The sequence below is a fragment of the Amblyomma americanum genome, chromosome 1 (genome assembly GCF_052857255.1).
Source record: "Amblyomma americanum isolate KBUSLIRL-KWMA chromosome 1, ASM5285725v1, whole genome shotgun sequence".
NCBI classification, from domain to species: Eukaryota; Metazoa; Arthropoda; class Arachnida; order Ixodida; family Ixodidae; genus Amblyomma; species Amblyomma americanum.
Genome location: NC_135497.1, coordinates 268,016,406 through 268,031,374, shown reverse-complemented (window position 1 = coordinate 268,031,374; position 14,969 = coordinate 268,016,406). Strand labels below are relative to the sequence as shown.

The window sequence follows — 14,969 nt, the reverse complement described above, 5'->3', positions numbered from 1 at the left end:
GATATGACGACGTAATTATTTCATTCGAGTAGAAAGAAGTCTGGTAAGTTGTGTCAATCTTGCGCGGTCGCGTTGGTGTGCTTAGAATAGCGTACCTTAAGTGTGCTAAACGCCATATGCTTTTACTTTGCATCATGCATGTGTCATGTTTCATGAGGTAGTACATGATCGCGAAGCTTGTTTGGAAAGAAGGAGCCGAAGGCGTGCTACTAACAGACACGTGGCGATCGAGATTAAGAGGGGACGCGGCAATTAAATGTGTTTTCGTTACTCATGCATGCGATATGTAACTAAACTTGGTGCAAATATGAAATTCCTACGCTAGTTTCACTAATTCCCTTTATTTATAGCTATACCTGGTGCAGTTCTGGGTAATTATAATTAACACCGTCGTCAAGTCCCCCCAGGTCTCAAATAATTTAGTAGATAGTGGGGTTTTTTTATGCCAGCATGTACATAAAGCCCTGTTCATTACGATGACGCGATTAGTTCTTTTTCTATATGATCAGTACTTATGCGTGCATAGTTACATGAAAACGTTTCTTACAAGAAATAACTAACACAGTACTGCACGTGTAGGGAAAAAATCGAGAGATTTATTACGCTCCTCAACGTCTCAGGAATAGTTTGCGACAAATGAAATCATTTGATTTTCATGCGAATTACGAAGGTGAGTGATCCAGTCGCAGAAAATGTGAGAGGTCACAAAAGGAACCTTAAAGTTTATTCTCTCGTTTATGGCATCTTCGCTTTCGCTTTGGTCAAAGAAATGCGGCACTGAAATCAAAGAAATTACCTCACAATTTTTGACGACCACACTTCTAAAAAACGTAATTTATAAATTTGTACTCAATATTTTGCTATAATTTTTCGTCACGAAACTAGACTTCAGGGCTAGGAAAGAAAATAATTCTAGAAATCAAAACTTTTCACCAAATCGACCAGCTTAACAAGAGGACAAGTCGGCCTGGCTGGTGCGTGGTCATGCGGCTAAAAACAGCGCTAAGCGAGACAGGAGATGAGGGACGCGACGCTGTCCCCACTTTTCGCACAGCGCGACACGTACGTATGTCAGCAGACGATGAGCACATGTCTGCTCCGACGAAACAAGGCCAGCACTTCCCCTCACTACTGTCCCGAAGTAAAATCATTCCGGCTAGTGCAGAGTGTCAAAACTTGTTTTATTCAATGCCTAGCGCATAAACGGCAGGAACGCTTTCTACATGTTTACTACTAACCATATATACAACACAGTGGAAAACTATTTCTCTTTATAGGCCGCACGTGGCCAACGCGAGCCATTTTGTGGCTTATGCGTTTTAAGTCGGCCAACTGTGGTAGTCCCAGTGCTATGACGCTGCAAGTGCTGTACTTCAACAAATTACTAAGTTGGTAGCATCGACCATTGCTTCATGGGGGCTGCCATTTTGTGGCTTATGCGTTTTAAGTCGGCCAACTGTGGTAGTCCCAGTGCTATGACGCTGCAAGTGCTGTACTTCAACAAATTACTAAGTTGGTAGCATCGACCATTGCTTCATGGGGGCTGCCATTTTGTGGCTTATGCGTTTTAAGTCGGCCAACTGTGGTAGTCCCAGTGCTATGACGCTGCAAGAGCTGTCAGTGGTCGACGCATTGACCACGAAATGCCCCACTTCACAGCATTTCAGCTGCACAAGAGCATACGAGGATGCCGTCTTGGTGCGTTGTTGGCTGTTTCAACTGGCAAAATTACGGAAAACGCTTCATGCGCTGTCCGTTGGGGAAAAAGGACGGTGCTCGACTACGCGCATGGCTGCAACTTGTGGGCCGCGATGATTTCGAGCCTACTCCGTACTCCAGGATTTGTGAGGTGAGGCTGTTTGTAGTGCATTTGTGATTTAAATAATCGCTTTGTTTAAAATTTAATTACCGCACGCTGTTTAAGTTTGTCTCCGCGTTTGCATGCCGTTGTGCGGACGTCTAAACTCACAAGGAACTCTGATTAACGCTGGTGCATTCAGTGTGGACCTTTGCCCCCTTATTTATGGGAATTTGAAATTGCTTGAGGGATTTCATGACGGCAATTTAGCGTTCGCCGTAGTGCCAAAGAATTGTTGTCACTTCTTAGGTTTTTTTTAAAAATATTTTCGGCGTGCACCTCGTTGTTCAAGTGCGTTTAGGTTTAGGTTACTTCCTGGGGCAATAATATAAAAACCTTCCTGAAATATAATTGAAAAATCCACTGTCTAAGCGGCTTTTAATCAGCTTATACGGCACAAAGGGGAAAGAACGGAATGCTTAATATTAGAAGAATTTGGAAGGTAATTGCTTGAGGCTAATTTATTGCCCTGAAGGTGGTTATTTTCTTTCGCCCCAAGTTAAACGAAAGATATTAATTGATAGGTACTGTCGAGGCATTCGCTGTTTCTCAATTTTTGTGGAGCAAGCTCGATGGCGACACAATGCTTAAAAATATTGTCCAGAAATCGCATGCGCTTTATGAAGCGTGGTGCTCAAAAGGATATGTATGGTAATTTTGGATACTAATCGCTTTTTAGATTTTGATCTGTTGTGCGACGTTCACCGCAGCAGAAGCCGTCCGCATGAGAATGCAGAGAAACCATTAAAAATATGCGTGTTTATTATTGCAAGTTGGGAGGGCCTAACTTTTAACCTGGTGTGGTATGTTGGGTTAACGTCCAAAAGCTCCACATGGGCTATTTGAGATGGCGTAGTGCAGCGCTGTGGGTCAGTATCGGCAACCTGGGGTTTATAACGTGTACTGACGTAGCACAGCACGTCGCTTTTTTCCCATCACCTGCACACAAATGAGGCCGCCGCCGCCGCCGGGGTCCGATCCCACGATGCTTGAGGTATTCAAGTTGGCCCAGATCTAAATGACGAGGATTGATATGGTAGTCTGGGTTGGGAATTCAAGAAACAATACTTCCGAAAGTTTTATTGACAATCTATTTTGCATCAGCTCTACTGAATTCAGCGAAGAATTACAGACGACAACTTTACTTCAAGCCTTCAGTGGACGCTCTTGAATCGAGCTTACCGTAGACAAAATTCTGCGCAGCGCATTGATAGACCCCCAAAAATAAATGTCATCAGAGTGCAACAGAATAAAAGGCAGGTTTGAAATATATTGTTCGTGGTTTATGCGTGAGCGAAGTAACGCCGGCTTGAAAAACATAGCCTTCAAGAATTGTGGAGTCTACTGTTTTTAATCGAGAGCCGTACTCAAACTGGAGTCAAAATTGGTACTTCTTGCGTGTAAATAACTGTGACTATTTTTCTGGGGCTACGCAGATTGTTTGTAAGTGCGCGCACCGAATGTTTTCGCGAAACAATAAATTTTTTCGTGACGCACCGTTTTACGCTGCATTACAAGTTTTTCAAAATAAAAGAACAAAATCAACACTCGATGTGTTTCTATTTTTTTTACTTGAAATTGCCATTAAGAGTGTAAAACATTTGCTTTCAGAAGCACACTGGTATGAACTGCTAACGAGCAATTACTTCAAAAGCTGGTTGTCTTGTATTCCACCTTCAAAGAATATTCGTGCCTGGTTATTGGTGCTCCGTTTATGCATTTGGTTTTGTTGTATTCTATCTGCAGTTGCTTGGTCTTGATAGCTCACGCATGAGTTACTTTCGCGTTTCGAAACATTTTAATTTAGCTCAGCAGTCACGTCGGCCGCAGTTTTTCTCGTCTGATGTCTTTCAATGCTACAAATCGTGAACATATGCCAACTCGTCTAGTCATGCCTTTTCAGATAAAATACTTTCATGAATTTTTGTTTGTGCATTAATCAGCAAGTGGTTGCACTTCGAAACTTCCGAACGCACCGAACCGCGTAATTATCCAGATAGTGTAGCGCTGCACGTGTCAAGAAGACACAGAGATCAATAATGAAAGACCTGATTATGCATTCAAATTTCGAACCGTAACTCCCAAACGCAAATCCTGGCTACGCTAGGAAGTGCTTATCATAGTCGGAATTTATTTGGACTTCTGCTGCCGTTTTTAGCACGCATTAGAATATCAGTGGGTGGACGCGTGCCATTTCAGCTGCATTTGAAGGCAGTCGCGGCGGCGGGCAAATGAACTGGGTGTCTCGCGCCCTTTGGTACAAGCGGTTTAGAGACTAGCGGCGCCCACTTCTCCTGCTATTATCTTAGCCACGAGAGTGTACGTCGAAAAAAAAAACAGAAAATAAGCTTAAGAACTGAACTTAAAATTATTGTCTCCCTAGATTGCGTAGCGATTGAGGGGACTGGTTTATTGTTATTTCTATTTAAACTTGGGTTTTAAAACAACTAACCAATATAATAGAAACGCTTGAGATGAGATGTGGCCGTTCACTTGTCACAGCCCGCTTGTGTAACCGATGGACGAAAAGCCGGCAGTCAGTGGCGTACTAACGGTGGGCGTTCTTCACACCTTCGAGAAATAATTGCGCTGGACGCACGCGCACAGAGAGAAGGCAACAGTTCGAGGCGTTACTTGCGACTAACATTGTTGTTTATAAGGCTTCAATATATACAGATGTATGAGGCAACGAAACACAAAAGGCGTGACACAGTTTAGTCACACGACACGCGCATGTTGGCGTGAAGCCTTAACATGCAAATCTCACCTGACGTTCCAACAAAAAGTAGTTCATTCCCAGACAAGCAGATGTATGAATCACTCATATATGATTCACTGGTTTTGATAACACGGAATGCTTGTGCCCTCTTCCGCGTCACTTGATTGCGGTTGCGGAAAACAGCACTTATTTCAGAAAACAACAGATCACAACAGCGCTTGCATCATTTGCGACAGAGTTAAGCATGAAGCATGAAGAATAGCGGGAAGAATAATCATTTTTCAAGAAATTGTGGTGTTGTTTTAACCTTACATTCAGACGCCGTCCAGTCTGGCCGATATACACCATCCCGCAGGACAAACGCACCTTATACACGACTCGGACTTTTCAAGCAACAAACAGCGAAACATGCTTTATCATACGGCTCGCTTTTCCTTCACTCCTGCCACTCTCACACATTTTTTCTGGGACTGGGCATTAACTGGGCTGTTTTCTCCTGGCGTTGCTAATATCTCTCTGGGAACCTTCTCAGTTACGTGCCAGAGACGATTATATGATAAATTCACAGATCTGCATCGTTCGTTTCTGTCGCTGCTCGTGCGGTTTTCATTTCACCAATTAAACAACTTTTTCGCTTGCTCTCATAATCAGGTCTTCTGGGTAATCACTTTCATTGGGTATTTTTTACCTGACAGCTAATGCCTTATTTAATTAACTCATGACATGAATTCCAGCGCAGTGGACTTCAAGCATTGCACTGAAATACCGTCCTTGATTACCTTTTAGTGTGCTGAAACAAAACTCTGCAGCGTTTTTCTGAATAAAAACGTTGGTTGCGAGAAGCGCTTCGTTTTGCTGCATTCTCTGTGTCAGTATATGTGCAACGTTATTGCTTATCGAAGTCGAGCGCATACTAGCCTGCTCAGCACACTGCCTTCTTCTCCATACAGGCGCTCTCAAAGCTTGACGGAATGAAATAAGGAGGAGGAGGAAAGGCAGGGAGGTTAAATGAATTAGGTAAAGGAGCCAAATATAGGTATGGAGCAAAAAAATAAAGAGAGATGCGTTCTGTTTCCTGTCGAGTGTTTATGAGAGTGCTTGCTTCTTTACTTCCTCCCGTTTAGCTTTGGGTTCTCTTTTGGAATATGCCAACCAATCAGCTCAACAGTGCGTGATAGTGGTAGCCCTGGCTACTAGTTCGAAAAGGGCGGCAACAGGCTTCCTCATGCACGCTGAGGCTTTGCATTCAACGGGAAAACTATAACTGGCGAATAAGGAAAATAAGTAAGCCAGGAACTCTGTCTCTGGCGCAGCTGATAAATTATTGTTGCATTCTCGTGCATTCCGTCCGCAGAGGCGCATTATAACGTTTGCGGACAGTTCCTCGACGACAAGAACGCGTTCAGACCAGTGCCTGTTGGACAAATAATCACAACATCACCTTTTATTATGCACGGGGCGCAGATGAGTCGCGTCGCACCGTCTTGGAAGAGAAAACGGCCGTTATGACCGCGCCTGGCCACGCATACTTGCGACAGCCTCAGTAGACGAAAGCTGACAGACACAAACAAAGACGTCTCCCAGGATGACGCCTAATGCACACTGGACAAGGACATGAGCTGCAGTGAAATAATTAATTAATTAATTTAAAATACCCGCATGGCCATACGGCATTATTGAGGGGAGTGGTTATACAAGCAACAAAACAAAGAAATATGAGCACAATATTACAGAAGGTTGCTAGTCATACAGTGTTAGCTAATGCATCTTGAAATAAACGGTGATCATTAATTAGTGCCAATGGTTCGGGAAGGTGATTCCACTCGTCGGATGACTGGGGTAAAAATGAATGAAACTAGGTTTTCGTTCTGCAGGATGGTATTCCATCCTCGTGGGCGTGATCCATCCGTGGTGACCCGTACTGCGAGGGTGAAATAAGTTCTTCGCGCAGGTAAGAATGGGGAAAAAGTTTATGAAAAAGGCGAAGACGAAGTGCTGGACGACGGGACGCAAGGGATTGCAGACCGAGAGTAGATTTCATGCTGGTTATGGTGGCATTTCTTTTGTAGTTAATGAGAATGAATCGAGCAGCTGTATTTTGGATTATCTCAAGCGAGTGCGTTAAGTTCTGGTGATAAGGATCCCATACTGATGCTGCGTATTCGAGTTTAGGTAAAATTAGTGTTTTGTACAGTAAAAGCTTCAGAGATGAAGGTGCTTTACCAAAGTTATGGCGAAGTTACCAAAGTTACGGTGTTTTTTGGCGTGTTTAACGACATGTGTGACATGAGCAGTCCAGGTAAGGTCATTAGTAATGTGAACACCGAGGTATTTATAAGTGTGTACAGAGTCTAGAGACAAGCCGTTAAGGTGATAATACGGCAAGTTATTTGTCACCTAAGACACACGCATCTATTTGCACTTGTTAACACTAAGGTCCATTAGCCAAGATTTACACCAGGTTGAGGTGGAGTCGAGGTCGGATTGAAGCATTAGTATGTCACCATCGCATGTTATTTCCCTGAATATTACGCGGTCGTCAGTGAATAGGTGAATGTGAGATGAAATGCAGGAGGGTAGGTCGTTAATGTAAATAAGGAAAAGAAGCGGACCGAGCACAGAGGCTTGCGGAATGCCGGAGTGAACCACACTTGGGTCTGAGGTGAGGTCATTAATGGAAACGAACTGTTGACGGTTTGCAAGAAAAGCTTCAAGCCAGGTTAAAATCTTTGAGTCCAGGTTAAGTTGCTGGAATTTTTATAGAAATAAGCTATGACATACTTTATCAAACGCTTTAGCGAAATCTATGAACACGCAGTCAGCTAGTGAATTACGATCAAGAATAACATGCAACTTGTTAGTAAAGGATACAAGTTGGGATTTACATGAATAAGATTTTCGGAATCCGTTTTGAAATCGCAAGAAGAAAGAGTTGGATTCTGGAAAGTTAGCTAGGTGAGAAAACAGGATGTGTTCAAGAAGTTTACGAGGAATGCTGGTGATAGAAATTGGCCGGTAGTTTAGTAGAGAGTGCCTGTTACCTGATTTCTGGAGTGGAATCACCTTCCCCACCTTCCATTCGGCACGTAGCGAACCCTGGTCAAGTGACTGCTGAAAAAATTTCGTTATTATGACGGAAGAATAAACCCTTGCATTTTTTAGGAACTTGGCATTAACAAGGTCGCAGCCTGGAGCAGCGGATATTTTTCGTGAGTTTATCAGTTTTGCAACACCATCAAGGTCTATTGTGACAGGATAAATGGGCGTATAATCGAGTGACACTGCGCTAAGAAGCGGGAGATCGGTGGTGATAGAAGAATTGGAAGTGAGAACTTCGTTTAACACAGAAGCTTGCAGTTCGGGGCGAATGATAGTTCCAGAATTGTCAACAAGAGATATGCTATCGATATCAGTCGGGTTGATAATGCGCCATAACTTTCGCGGATCAGCGCATAGCATGGACGGAAAGGTAACGTGTAAAAATGTGTTCTTCGCCTGTTCCAGCGCTGTAATATATTCACGTGAAGCGGTTTTATAAGCATTCCATCGTTCGCAGTTAGAACAATGTTTTGCAAGTTTGTACATACGCTTTTTCCTGTTTGACAACCGCTTAATATTAGTGTTGTACCTGGGAGCTGTGCTGTTTATCAAGTGATTATCTCCGTCTACTCATCAACAAAGCCTGCCATTATGCCAGAGCTGTGAGGTGCGCTGAAGGTACCTGTGGTGATTAAAGGGGTCGACTAGGTTTGGCGAAGCTTTCTGATTTCAGAAGGCATTTCGTTATGATCGAAGCGGTGGCCGTTACCCCGGCCCACCAATCCACTGCTTAAGTTCTATCAGTGTTTTTATAAACTGAACTTTCAGTGTGTGACCAAAAGAACAATTGCTTGTTTAGTAGTCATAGAGTCTAAGAAGTCTCCTCCCGTCGGAAAATGTGCGCACAACCTGTTAACTGACCGTCGTAAAGCACTGCTTTCTCAGATTATGAGAATATTCGAATATTGAGTTTGCCATTACGAGAACATTTCTCGTGCAAATATTGAAAGTAATCTTGTTATTTCCCCCATGGAACTTTTCCCGCCTCTTTGTCCTGCCTTCGAGTAAAACACCTGCCTTCTTAAAAGCCTGGCACATGATGCAAGCGGCCGCCATTGCAGCTACGAAGTGGTAGTGAGAAAAGAAGAAAATGACGTTTGGCGCAGCAGAATTGCTGTTTTTTTGTTTTTTAGAGCACGCCTCGTTAATGACAGAAGGCGGCATCGTGCGTCTGGTAAAATTTTGTTAATACCACCGAAAAATCGGCCTCTTGAGATGCTTGATAGAAAAGTGTCTTCTTTTTTTAAGCGTAATTGGAGCATCGCGACTGCCACCCACTCTGCAGTGGCTGCATTTGGAGCGTTTTGTGCATTTCGCAATTTTTGCACTGGTTTCTGATTTGCCTTGTTCCGACTGTTTAGCACGTGCAGTACTATACTCCCTTCCAGGGCCCCGCGTCTTTCTTTTTCCCCTTACGCCTGCATTAAAATATTGCGGCCCACACACGGACGGAAGTATTCAGAATGTCGGAGTTCCACTGAATTTGCTTTTCTTGGAAATGTCGCGCCGTACATAGACATAAGTGACATCGGATGGCGCTTGGATCGAAAGGCCTCGTTATTCAACGAGGTTCTCGAGCTGTACGGTCACCAACATTGGGGCATTTGCACGCTTTAGTGCTTCATAAAGGCAGTACGGAATAAACCCGCATGCCAGTTAGGCTCTGCAATCACTCTGCCAACTTCGCTAACTGAGAATGGCATTTAGATGCATTCTCTGCGACCGAGGAGAATAAATTCCCCGCCCAAACCGCACTATCGCCACGGCAACGGAGATGAGGTGTGGACAAGAGAGGCGCGTGGAAACCTACGCACCTGCCCGACACGAATTCACCGATTTTGTGCCTCCAATTCTCCTTGTTCTTTTTCCTTCTTGTTGTCTCTTAGCATCTCACTGCGACACTGATCCCAATTTCGTCCTGAGATTGAAGGCAATGAGGCAAAAGCAAGGGCCTTTCGTGCAGTGTCAATTGCGTAAAATCGTCGAGAGCTTTGTGCTGAGGAAGTAGGTTGTGTTTAAGTCTGGTTTATTTCATCGTAAAATTCGGAATCTCTAAACAAATGGCCTATTCGTTGATGAAAAATCTAAGTTATTTCATTTGAAAAGATCAGGCCACGGCTTCCTAATGTAGGGTGCCTCGATGCGCTTGCGCGTCGCAGTTTTGCTAGGCACAAGTGCGTCGAAGTACGCTATACTAGTGCGAAATTCTTCACTGGCTAGCTGCATGCGGTCTATCTCTCCTATGTCGTGCCAAAGGTTTTCATGCGGCCTCGAAAATGAGTCTTTAGATATATGCAGCAGTATTTGGGTCGTGTGACGAAATAAAGACATTACCAGTCCTTTCCTTCTTGAAAGGCGTACGCAGGAATTGTGCAGAGGAAATTTTTGAGCCCAGAAGAACTCATATTCTCTGACAGTTGTCATAGTTTTGAGCAATACCTTTTTTGTAGTGTAGAAAGTGGCACTGAAATTACAAAGTTAGCAGATACAATGTTCCAAACGGCAAGGGGCTGTTCATTTCAATTGAATAGCTTGCGCTAACAGGACGAACACAGGAAACTTGGAGACGACGAAAGAAGCGCTTCTTTCGTCTTCTCCAAGTTTCCTGTGTTCGTCCTGTTAGCGCACGCTATTGAATTGAAATGTACCAACTAGACCGCCAGAAAGTTCTACTACAGCAGGGCGTGTTCAATGCCAACGAAAATATTATGGCACACTTTACATGTCACCTGACTAAATGGATATGTGGAGAACTTGCAGCCCAAAATTTTCACAGCCGACTGGGAAAAATAAAATGATTTTTTGCAACAGAATGTTGACGACTTTTAAGCTTTACTTGCACTGCTCCGAGACTTACTAACTTTCAAGAAACTTTCTTCCACATCGCACAGGTACTGCAGCAGAGAAAACTCATTACTCCACCCTCTCTTTCTTCTTTCTGTTTTAAATCACCTTCTGGTTAAGCTTCCTGCCTCTCATCACTCTCCCTTACGTCATCTCCCTTACGCGCTCGCAGGTTGTCTTCTTTGCTGTGCTTTCTTGTCTTACAGGCACAACACGCTTTAAAGGAGGCAGAAACTCTGTGCAATGCAGCGACACTAAAGGGGAGCGCTAACAGAAGCCAGGCTGAAAGATTAGTGTCCGGACATATCAAAGTAATGTAATTGTTATCGAGAACAGAGGATAAGGCAAAAATTACATAAAACCGCAAGGCTCGTAGTGGCGCCTCACGCGAATTTGTGTAACGTGTCCGGTCAGGCGTATTATTCGCCAGCCATGATGGGCTCAGCCCTTTCTCGCGCATGACGGCATCGACGGGAAACTACTGACGTAGTCAGACTAAAACACTGCAGGGAACGCTGTTGACATAGAATAATGCGATGTCTCGCTCGCGTTACACTCTACCCTCTTGGTCTGTGTGAAACCATCATGAGTGGCAAATTCAGATACTGAAGGTAATTCAAGTCAGAGAAGCTCAAGGAGAATTCGCTCTTTTTGAAGCTCGTCTGGTTGGCGGGCCAAACGGTTTCTTTTTCACTCTACTCGCGGAATCGTCCACTTTCACTATGCTGCGCGCTCTCCGCAGATATTTAAGAGGGCTCCTGTTTCTTTCTACCCTTCAGAAGCATGATGTAATACGCCAATCGGTGTTTGTTACTGCAACTACACGCGCGACTTGGAATACACAACACACGCATATCACTCATTTGTTGGGTATCTCAAGTAGCGCGTATATTTAAAGAATGCTCACTCACCTGGCTCCTGTGTTAGCCTCATTAGCGATACTTAATTTGGGGCCCAGTATTGCGCTGAACACCGGGATGCAGCATACTGGAATACGGTGCCCTGGGGCTTCTTCCCGGGACAAAAAGTGTTGCGCGAACAATAAAAATAAATATATCGACATAAACTCTCATGATTTTGTCTAAGAAGTCAGAACTAATAAAAGGCTTGAGTACCCCCCGTACGTGTAGTCGCTACGTCATAGAGCCAGATTGAAGTCCACCACTTTTTGTGCATAATACAACGAGGCTTCCTTATTTTATCCTTATTTTGTATACAGCCGCTGGCACGTCAACCTATCACTTTCCCATGCGAGACGTGATCAGAAAGATCTGGAACGTTTGTAATCATGCTGAACAACTTCTACGATGTCCTCGGTGTTTGTCGATATTGCAGCCGATTACCCGATTATCGAAAGTGGTAATTTAGAAAGTTGCTCATATTTAAATTTTTGTACAGCTGAGAAGGGCAGTCTGATCTTGAAGGCTCTCGCGTGCACGTGTCGCTATCACAGCTTCCGAGCTTCTTAGCCTCAAGGGTGGAAGTAGGCCGAAATACATCTGCGTGGCCCCTCGACAGCCTGGAGTCCGCATTTCGTGACGCTAATACGCACAGCTAGGATTCCTCGCTGTGATGTGCTTTCTGTGGTTCACACAGAGCTCAAGAGACCTAGATTGTAAAAATAGCGCGGATTTTTCACGCTACGTGAAGGCGTAAATATGAGAACAAAACTGAAACCTCACCTGCGATTTTCTCAGCACGAAGTCCTTCTCTCGAGCTAGAAAAAAATACTTATGCAGTTTCAGAAGGAGAATCCAGCTATTTATTGTAACTTATTGCTTACCTTTTGGCTTAGTTTTATCCTCCTTTAAAGCCAATGTTTTGTAATGCGAACAAGGGTACTCATTACAAATGTGTATTATCCCAGCTGGCGTGCAAACCTTTCGCACAGTGTTACGCAGACGTCTTATGGCCAGTAGGAAAGTATCAAGAGACCCATGGTTAAGGACAAAATATCATTTTGCGTTATCGGCAAAGACAGCGCTGCGATAGCTGCTGCTGGCGTCCGCAATTTGAGGTCCGTATTACGAATACCTTCCGCTCGTATGAGCGTTCCATAATTTGCCTGCGCCTGGTTTGTATACCGCCATGTTATCATGGTACCTGAGGGCAGAGCCGTGATTCACACGCGAAACGTTTTGCCATGCGAAAAATTTCTATATTTGGCCCCTGATATTCCGAATCGAGGAGCCGTTTCAGATCGTTGCCAGGTCTCTGGACGTCAATGCATGAAATTCTATATCGAAATCAGGCGTTTCAGAATAATGTGGCATCGTAGGCGAGGCGGCCATAGTTTTGAACGCAGTACCCATTCCAGTTAACTATTCGGCGCTTTCTTAATAACTCGCAGTTGGTATGTGCATAAGTTTTATTCCGGAAGGCAAATTTTTTATATATTTGCGTCAACTATAGTTTTAGCTGTAACCTGCCATCAAAAGGTTTAGTGTTAGCGATTTGTTCACAGATATTTCAGTGTAGCATACTTTTAAAGCGCAAATTGGATCATATAACAGTTTATTCGCGACCCACGGCTATTCTTCCCAGGAGACCCAATTGGAGACAAAATTCGACACGGTCTGCGTCTTACTCAGGGTTGACAGGCGCCTTCTCCGCATCGCTGCTTTCAGCGTTTCTGTAGAACAGCAACATGGCCGTCCGCCACGGCCATGGAGGAAGACTATAGGAGTGGAAACTCCGCTGTCTGCGGCGACCAGAAAAGGTCACAAGCCCGCGACGTCACTATCATGCTGGCGGCGCCTGGTGTCCTGGAAAGAAACTACTGCTGTTTCGGTTGCCAAGGCAATCGGTCGAGCGTGTTGCTCCCGTTCGGCCGAGCGCGCCTGACTTCTATCGAGGACACTCTCGCGCTCTTCTTTACCGCTGGTAGCCCGAAGAGCAACTGGTGCTACGCTTCAGCCGTTTGAGCACAGTCAAAACTAAAGCGCGTTCTTTTCCATGACCGCTATAAGATGATCTCTAGCTTCTAGTACCGGCTTTTGTTTGACACCCGCGCGAAGACTTTGATTGGATGGGTATAAGTGCTGCTGGCATTCGTCGAAGGCAAACATGCCTTCACGTTCGTCGAGTATGTGACCACGCTAAGTTTCATCTGCTGGAGGAGAACTCGAGTGTCGTACGGCGCAGCGTTTATGACCACGTCGGCCGAGAAGGCAACAAGCGGCTACAACTTCTCACCTTGCTCACCTTCTCCCTGCAACACTTGTAGCCGCTTTTGCAATTTCAAACAAAACACCATCTTAGTCTAGCAAATTCCGAAGGAGGCAGCACTGCGCGTAGCAGCGCTGTTAGTATTACGGCCTTGAACAGACACCGACAAGAACTGTTGCCGTTTGGCTTACGGGCGCAGAAATACAACGTCATGGCGTGCCCGCTGAAGCAAACACCTGTGTCCTCTGCTTGTCGTCTGCTTTGAGCGCGCGCCGCCGGAGAGCGCGCCGGAGCCGCCTGCCCTAAAGTCACTGGAACGGGAAAAGTCCGCAACGATCGCCGGAACCACCATATTTGGTCCAGCGCCGGTGAAGCGACGGCCGCGCGCTGTGCATTTTAAACAGAATAAAGCAGGTTTTGCGAATTGGGCGTGCTTTTAGAGCAATCAATGAAGCATACCGTTGTTCACTTGCTAATTAGGCGAAAAAAGGCTGTAATTATCAAGTCGGAAGCCTTTCTAGGCTCATGGAACGAAAATCTGTCCGCGGCTGTGTGAATGATGTGTCAGTCTTATATTAGAAGGCATGTAAGGAGACAAATTTGACCTTGGCTGATATGGGCCAAAACCTTTTTACAACCGAATTTCACTACCGCGGACACAATGGTGACCTTCAAATTTGGCTCGAGCCCCTCCCACATTTGGCCCACATGCCACCAAAATTTGACTTCAACCAATTTGCGCCAAAATCGATGTCCAACCTAATTCACTACAGCGAACATGATGGCGACCTCGAAATTTGGCGCTCAACCCTCAAAATATGACTTCGGCCGGTTTGGACCAAAATCGATGTCCAACCTTATTCGAGTACGGGGAACACGATGGTGACCTCCAAATTTAGCCTGGGTCACTCCCAAAATTCATCGCACGCCAGCAGCCGTATTTCTGTCCGTGCTATGGCCGACGAAGAAGCAGCTCTCGACAGCCGCCGCGCACAGCACGAGTGGAAGCAGTCGTCGCCGCAGAAGAGACCCCGACGTGCGCGCTGCCAAGCGGGGAGCAGATCTTCCCCCGGTGACCAAACTGAGCATCGGCGCCAGACGACAGCGAGTGGAGCCTGGATCTTCGACGGCACCTGATGACGTCCGCCTGCAGCCAAGCTCCAGAAGGTAATCGGCGAGGAATTGTGCTCCCGCTCGGAGTGCCGCCGCTCACCAGCGAGACCGTAGGATAACGTCAGCGCTAGACGGCAGTAGACTTCTATCTCCGCTGCGCTCCATAAG

At 45.2% G+C, this 14,969-nt stretch overlaps 1 long non-coding RNA gene across 1 annotated transcript in view; it reads left to right on the top strand.

Moving 5' to 3' along the window:
* LOC144115049 (uncharacterized) overlaps nucleotides 1-14,969 on the top strand; it is a 231,007-nt gene that overhangs the window by 23,076 nt on the left and 192,962 nt on the right. The window lies entirely within an intron of this gene.